The following is an 8,057-nucleotide window of genomic DNA, read 5'->3' as shown; positions in this document are numbered from 1 at the left end:
CTCCCTCAGAGACGAACACTCTTGTTGATTAGATTTATCGTGGTTACGAGCAGATGACAGCAGTGTGGGACGGGACGAGCTGTAAAGGATTATTACGCTGTAATGAAATCACATCACAGGTTCTGGTGACTTATCCGCCCACCTCCGACTGAAGGAAACCACCGAGGTTCACTGTAGAGGATCAAAAGCGCCCGAGGCAAAATACATTGACTAAATGTTCTGTTACTCACTGTTCTGCTTGGAACTAAAGAAACTGAAAATTGTTTGAGAGAGCAAATTTTGACAGCACATCAAAAACAGCTGAGAACACTATTCCATGTTTAGAAAGCTTGAAAGGTGATTTATACTGTTTAAATTATTAATATTAACATTCTGCATTATTTTACATTTATTAAACGGTTAATCACAAATTATAATGTTGCTGTAAGCAGCTAAAAAGGGCATTTTAACCTGTTTATCCAATAAATAATTAAAATCTGTTTACAGCGACATTAGCTTGTACTATAGACCATTTATTTAATGGTGTGCCGGGCACGACCAACAGGGAGGAGGGCCCAGGGCAGACCCAGGATTTGCTGGAGGGACTAAATATTCCATCAGGCCTCGGGATGCCCCAGGAGGAGCTGGGAAGAGTTGCTGGGGAAAAGGAGGTCTGACATACTCGTCCAAGCTTGCTGCCTGATTTATTATTATACTGCTTATAAATAAGGGAACTGTTACCGTGCAAGGCTGCACGTCAGGTGGAAACACAACTCCCATCCGGTCCGTTTTCAAAATAAAACACCCTGTGCTGTGCAGCTCAGTAAAGTTGGGAATCTTAAACACTAAACACAGATGAACTGAGCAGAGGAAGAAACACATTTAACTGCACCACCAGAAAAATATCTCTGACCAAACTTTTCCCAACACCCTCCGCCCCCTCACCTTCCCTCCATCCTTCTCCTCCCAGCTGACTGTGTAGGAGGCAGGTCTGGGGACACGAGGTCACATGATCCATTCCTAACTCGCAGACCAGTTTGGTGCCTTTAAGTGGAAACTTGCACTTTTAATGTTCCTCCATCTGACCACCTGCTGTTCAGCTCAACATGGAGGTAGCCACCGGAGTGAACTGGATCTTAACACCAGCAAAATGAGTTGATTGCTTCCCTGGAGTAACAAAATAAAACTTGATTAAACAAAATAAAAGTATAGAGTGTTTTATCAAATGAACCCCTTTTTATGTATCCAGCAACTTAATATTTTTGGAGGATAATGAAGCATAAACGACTTTACTTCAGCCACTGAGACTGAAACTCACTCCCTCCTTTCACGCTGCTATAAAACACGTGTTTCAGGTCTCAGAGCAGAACCGCTGAAGGAGACAGGAAGCAGCGGCAGCAGTACATAAGCTCATGTAGTGAGGTTTGTTGGTGGTGCTGATTAATAATTACATGCATGAGTGGCTTTTCCCTGGCTACCGTCATCACTGGATACATGGAACAGTTTCATTTTCTCTGTGTGTGTGCAGAAATAATGTCTGCACATTATATCCGCTGCTCTGTACGAGCTCCAGTGTGCAGTCGTTTCATTTTTCTCACTGTGTGTGTGTGTGTGTGTGTGTGTGTGTGTGTGTGTGTGTGTGTGAGAGAGAGGAAAACAGACAGATCCATGCTATCTGTCTTTGAACAAGTGTTTTAATTACGGCTGCTAATTGAGCTGTTAAGCCAACCTCTGTGTTGATTACACATCTTCTAACTGCTCTCTGGGCAGCGCTGCTGTCGGCTGGAGCAGCTCTCACGCTGCATACGTTTCAAAAGACTCAGGTAAGGCTCCGATCCGACCAAGACAAGTTCCTCTGTGTTGTTTAATGTTTTATTCGTGACAGTGTCAGTCATCTCCACCAGCTTCTCAGTGCATAATTCTACAACCGGCACCCTGTAACCGCTGTGTGGTTGTAAGGTGAGCTGGAGTCAGCGGTTTTTCACCTGACGTGCTGGATGTTTTCTCACGCAAAAGCGTTTAAGGGCAGACACTGTCAGGAAATACCTGATAGGTGGACAAACCATCTGACTTCAACCAATCAGATCAACAGCAGGAGAGCACTGCAAGAGAGGAGCCTGCTGGTAAATCCCATATTTATTGAGCTCAGTCGGGAGAAGAAGAGTGAAAACATCTCGAGAAAAGCTCGCAGTGCCCGTCTTCAGTCTTTTCATTCAACTCTCATAATTTGAGAAGAGCCACACGATTAATTGTACTTATTTCTATTCAAGTCAGCCTTTAATTTATGCTTCAAAACTCACAGAGTGGTGTCCATCTGTGAAGATTATCTTGATCAACAAAACCTGTAATTATCATAAACTGAGAGATTATTTTCAGCGAAAATCCAAAATCCAATTAAAAAATCCCACCGAGGGAACCAGTGTGATGCTTACATCCAGGTCCGCCGACAGAGATACGTCACGTTGTTTGTTCTGAGGTCATTTGGTGAACGTTGGTTTTGAATTAACAAGCTTCCTTCACATGACGCTCACCTGCTGTCATGACAACAGAATCAAGGAAGATTTCTACACACGAGGTGTTTTTGGGTCAACTTTATAAAAACACTGATAACACAGTGTATGGTAAGTTTTCTTACAGCCTCACTTGTACAGTTGTATCTTCAGTCTTTTATTCTAAATCTTTCATTATGAGCATTTTTATCATCATCAGTATCGTCATTACTATAATTATTATTACAATGTGCCATTATAGAGTCTCCATCTGGCTCTTTTGGACGTCCGCCTGGATGAAACCAACAACAATAACAATACAGGATGGTTGGTGTTGTTGCCATCATGATCACATTTGGTACAGGTTGTGTTCCTCCTCGTGACCGAGCGCAGCTGCACGTCTATATTTCTATTCCAAAATCAAAACAAAAGCAAACATTTGATTGTATTCATGCCACTGTTAGTTTGGTTAATTGAGATTTACTGATTGTGTCATTTTCTTTGATCAAGTCTGTTCGACAGGAGCAAGATGTTCCTCTTTTTAAACTATCTACGGTGTAAAATCATACAGAAAACAGACACATATTTACATACTGATAAACAAGCTGTTTGCAGACAAAGACCAGAACAAAATGCAAATATTGGATGGAAAAAAAAAATAATAGTATAAGCTATGCTGTGTCCTGCTTTGAGTTTAATCTGCTGCTGTAGGAAGCATTGGCTGCTGGGAGAAAATTATGTTATGTGTCCATTTGTAATTATTGTGAACAGCAGGGAGGAGAATAAATGTAGCCGGAGGAAAATCTTTGGAGGCTGGAGTGAGATCACTGTGAGACATGGACGAAAACTACATTGTGATTTGGAAAAAAAAAATGTAAAGACTTTTTCTTTCACTGTGTTTCCTACGAGGACAAACACACAAGACAAGAGATCACGTCTGTGGATCTGCTGTGATCCAGATGATCTGCTGAGGAGGAACAACATCGGCATCTGAAACTGAAATATCTCAGAACATGACGAAGGACGCTTTTATAGAGCTCATCAGCCCGCATTGTTCATTTAATCTAATGTTTCGCTGCTGAAAACTGTCATCATGAGGATTTCTAACAGCTCACAGACTCACTTATGCACCAAACGTTGCGTCTGCACCTGTTTGTTTTGTTTTGTGGTGATTGTTTCTGTGTGTCAAGTTCATCATCAAAAACGGTAGAAGACAGTAGACAGCAGCAGAACACACACCTCATCAGACCAGAAGATGTTAAACGTGTTTCATAAAATCTAATCTCATCCTGAAGAAAGACGCATTGTTTTTTCCGGCGGCTGAGGAGTGACACATCGTCCCCCTCTCCCCCGTATGTGACAGCCCTGGAGACGGCCAACAACAACGACAACAACACATTTTCCCTCTTGTGTAAATCTGTGGCACAAAGTAATGTTGATCACTTGTCATTCATTCATAAATGTTTTGCCTCTGACCCTCAGAGAGTCTGAAAGCCACTGCTATGTCTGTCAGCCCTGTCCTTTAAATCTCTGAGTAAGACACATAATTTCTCCCTCAAGGGTGACTGAAATATGTTTAAAGGAGCACACAAGAAATTCAAATTCACAATCTTAATATTTACAATATTAATGGAGTAAAAAAAAAAACAAAAACAAAAAAACCAAACTCAGAAATACATGTTTTTTTTTTTCGTACCTGAATAAACAAGCTGGTTTTGGAGGAAAAAAAGGTCCAGTAAACTGTTCGAAGCTAGAAAGGTGGCAGGGTCCGCCACATATAAACAGTAAGAAAATGTTTTTGTTCAGATAAGTCAGCTGAGAAGACAAAGAGTTTGTTTGTTGAGGGATGATGAGATCAGTCAATGAAGATCTTGCTCCTCTGATTAAAATGTCTTCCCAAAAACTACGCAATGCTCCTTTAAATATTCTTTCTCCCCTCCACATAACACTGATTATGTAATGACGCTCCATCATTCATTCTTTCATTCTTCATGCATCTATCCAGAGGATTCTTCCCTCCATCCTTCTGTATCAGAGCCCCTCCGGAGCTTCGCCATGGCAGCTGATAAACACTCGAACGGCTCGTCCTCGTCCGTCAGTCCGAGCGTGCGACACTGGCAAAACAACTTTTCTAAATTCGACGTGATCTCTCGCTAATATTCTGCCTCAATCTTCCCCGGTGTCAGGAGGCGACACGGGGAAACAAATTATGGTGTGAAGGGTGTTTTCTTTCTCTGTCTCTTGTGTTTTTGTTTTCCTTCCTCCCCCAGAGCGACCTAACGTGTGTGCGAACTCAATTAATGCTGGGTGGATAGTTCAGCTGTCAGTTCGAGGCGCTGACAAACACTCTCAGCATTCACACGCAAACACTTCTCGGATCCACATCGCGTGTCTTCATCTGTCTGTGTGTGTGCGCACGCCAGACATATGACGGACATACACACTCATATGTTCACACCACACACACACACACACACACAGTCATGTCAGGAGAGCTCTGATGTGAAAGGGAAAAAAATAGTGCAAGAGTTACAACTGGGATGAATATTGAAAGTAAAATAAACGCAGAAGAGGAAAATCAGTCAGCGTCTTCAGTCCTGGTTCATTAGACCTCTGCTCAGGCTGAAGGTGGACTCCCTGCACTGTGTGCTAATATGCATGATTAGATTAGTGTAATTAGTGTAAGTGTTATGGTAGGAGATGCAGCAAAGCTACAGGAGAGTGAGAGAAGTGTGTTTAAATTCAATTAAAAGCCTGTAGATACCTGGAAGTGCCGTCAGACCGTCACAATAAAACAGGGAAGCTGGACTCAAATACTGGAAACATTGTGCAGGAAGTGCAGTGGATGAAGTTTTCATGTGTTTTCTGCTCCTGTGCATGATCATAATGGTTTATGTGTTAATACTGCAAAATCTAAGATGGAGTCCGTGATGTGTATAAACTTTTGTTTTATCTTGGCTTTGCAGCAAGGTGTGAGATTTAATACTGACAGGTGGAGCTCAGTCTGCACTGCTGAAGTGTCCTCGAGCACGACACCGATTCCCTCCGAGCTCCAGATGTAGGAGGAAACAGAATCATCCTGCAGAACTCATTAAAAATATTCCATCACTTTAATTCCTGCGATGAAATGAAAACTGCAGGACATCAGTCTGTAATGTTGATATATGCAGATTAGAAATGACAGCATGTTTAAACTTGAGTTAAATAAATAAAAAAAAGGAGACAGTTGGATAAATTAAAGTGAATCAGACGTCTTTCCTTCTACAGCTTGACGAGACTTTATGAGCTCTAACATAAAGAAACATCTGTAAAGTTTCTGGCCCTTTGAAGCAACATGAAATACACCTCATATCAATGATCCGAGAGGGGGACGTCACATTAACAGACAGCTCTGCTCTGAAGAAAGAAAAGAGCTGTCAATGATGTCCGACAAAACAGACATTTTCTCCTTTCCACTGAAAATTGCTCCATTACACTGATTTTATGTGTCCTGTTCTCTGAGCTCCATTAGCTGAGTGTCTGCATGGATTTTAGCACTTTGCCTCATTTTGAAAGAACCGGCTGACCACGGTCACCGTCGCTCCTCAGAAATGGACACTGCAGCCGACACTCTTCATTTATCGTTTGCAGATTATAAATGTGTGGTTTTCACTAATAACCCTTTTCTTTGTGACAACAAACACATCTAAGTGTCAACATGCAACACGAGGGCCGACACAGGGCACACACATTTGACAGACAGCACTCTGAGCTGGCAGCGTGATGAAGTCTGCAGCCAGTGAATAAAAGCAGAGAAGGAGATCCATTTATGTCGTTACTGAGCGGTTCACAGGTCGTCTGGCGGCTTTGTTTCGACCTTGCAGAAAACTGATAAATGTTTCACTTTTTTTCCTAATGCTTTATTGGCTGATGGCCTCAAAGCACCACAAATGAGGCTTTTTAAAAGCACATTAAATGCTGCAGCCACAACTCTCAGGACTGATACAGCTTGTGTTGTTGAATATCATCTACAGGCTTCACTTTTGGTCTCTTCTTGTCCGTCACTGGTGCTGGAAACATCCCAGTTTGTAGCTATGTGGCATTGTGTGAATACAACTATAGATCTACAAGCGTTGCTCCTGATGTTGCACACCTGCATTGGCGTCCGAACATGAGTCTAGTTTGTATCAAAGTAAGTTATGCTACGCTAACTTACAGCTGTTTCCTGCAGGATGGACATGAATGTTATCTTCTCATCTAACTCCTGACAAGAAATACATGCAATATGTTGAAGCATTTTTAAGTTGCATTTAAATCACTTAGTTAAGATCAGGAAAATATTTAGTTTCGTCCTTTTGAACTAATTCTTCTCCCAGTGATTGCAACTAAAGTTTAACACAGCTGAAAAACGTCCTGGCGTCCTGCTTCAAACACCGTCGTAAACAGTGGTTGTGTCTGACCAGCTGCCACTTTTCAAATCTTTAACATATTTGTTGTGTGCAAAAGTGTTAAATACCAAAAAACAAAATCTGATGACTGGATTGAAAGAAGTTTATTTTCAACATCGGTCCCTGGTAGATCGTTTATTTCATGCAGTGGTGTTGGCAGGCGTTGTATTGAGTAATAGCTTTTAATTCCCGTTTGTCCAGCGGGCCAGAATCTCATTTATTTGTTTTATTTTAAGACTCGAAGTCTCATATAATGACCACATCCTGTCATAATCACCCATAATCCCTGAACAAAGTTTGGATTCCAGTAGGATAAATGTGTTTCTGAGGCAGAGATCTGTGTGATATTTTATGAGAGGATGAGAAATCAGATTTCATTTGTTTTGTTTTTTTTGTTCTCAGAGACATATTTTAATGCCAGACACAAACGTACGCCCTCTAAATCAAATCTGTCCACAGTGTCGATATGATGCGCATGTTAATGTCAGATGATATTAAAAGCCGCCTTTGTCTCGCTCTCTGTTTACATCCCAACAAGGCAGGAAGCCTCGGAGGATATCATCCGCCTCACGGCTCCCGGCGGACTCACATTCCTCACCCTCACATTCTCACCCACTCGTTTTCTCTCCCTTTATATCCCCCATCCTCCCCCTCTTTACAGCCCCACAGAGCAGCAGAGCTGCCTGAATATCAGCCTGTAATTAAAAAGTTTACAGTCCTCGTTCTGTCTGGATTCTTCCCTCTGAAGTCTGGTCATGGTTGCATTTCAAAAAAAGGTGATTAGCTTTATGGTGACATGAATATTTTTCCTGTTTGAATTTGTGTTGCGTTATATTTGTGGTTGCAGCCTTGACGTTGTATAAGAGGCCTGCAAGACTCGGTGTCATCAATAATATCAGACGACTGAGCAGCTGGTCGTTCTGTATTCAGAGGCGAAGGAGGAGCACAGAGAGAATTATAACGCCAGACTTTTACATTCAGCTGAGGTAAACTATGCAAAATGTCAGATCTTGGTCTCATTTCAAGTCTTTCTTCCAAAATAAGTCAAGTTTAGGATGCAGTCAGTCGGATTCCAGGAATATTCAGCATGTTCTCACTTCCAACTCGACAAATGTGGCGGCTTGCTCAGTGCAAAATATAACACTGTACCCCTCTAACGTCA

This window comes from Acanthopagrus latus, chromosome 13, assembly GCF_904848185.1.
Source record: "Acanthopagrus latus isolate v.2019 chromosome 13, fAcaLat1.1, whole genome shotgun sequence".
NCBI classification, from domain to species: Eukaryota; Metazoa; Chordata; class Actinopteri; order Spariformes; family Sparidae; genus Acanthopagrus; species Acanthopagrus latus.
Note: the sequence above shows the minus strand (reverse complement) of the source record.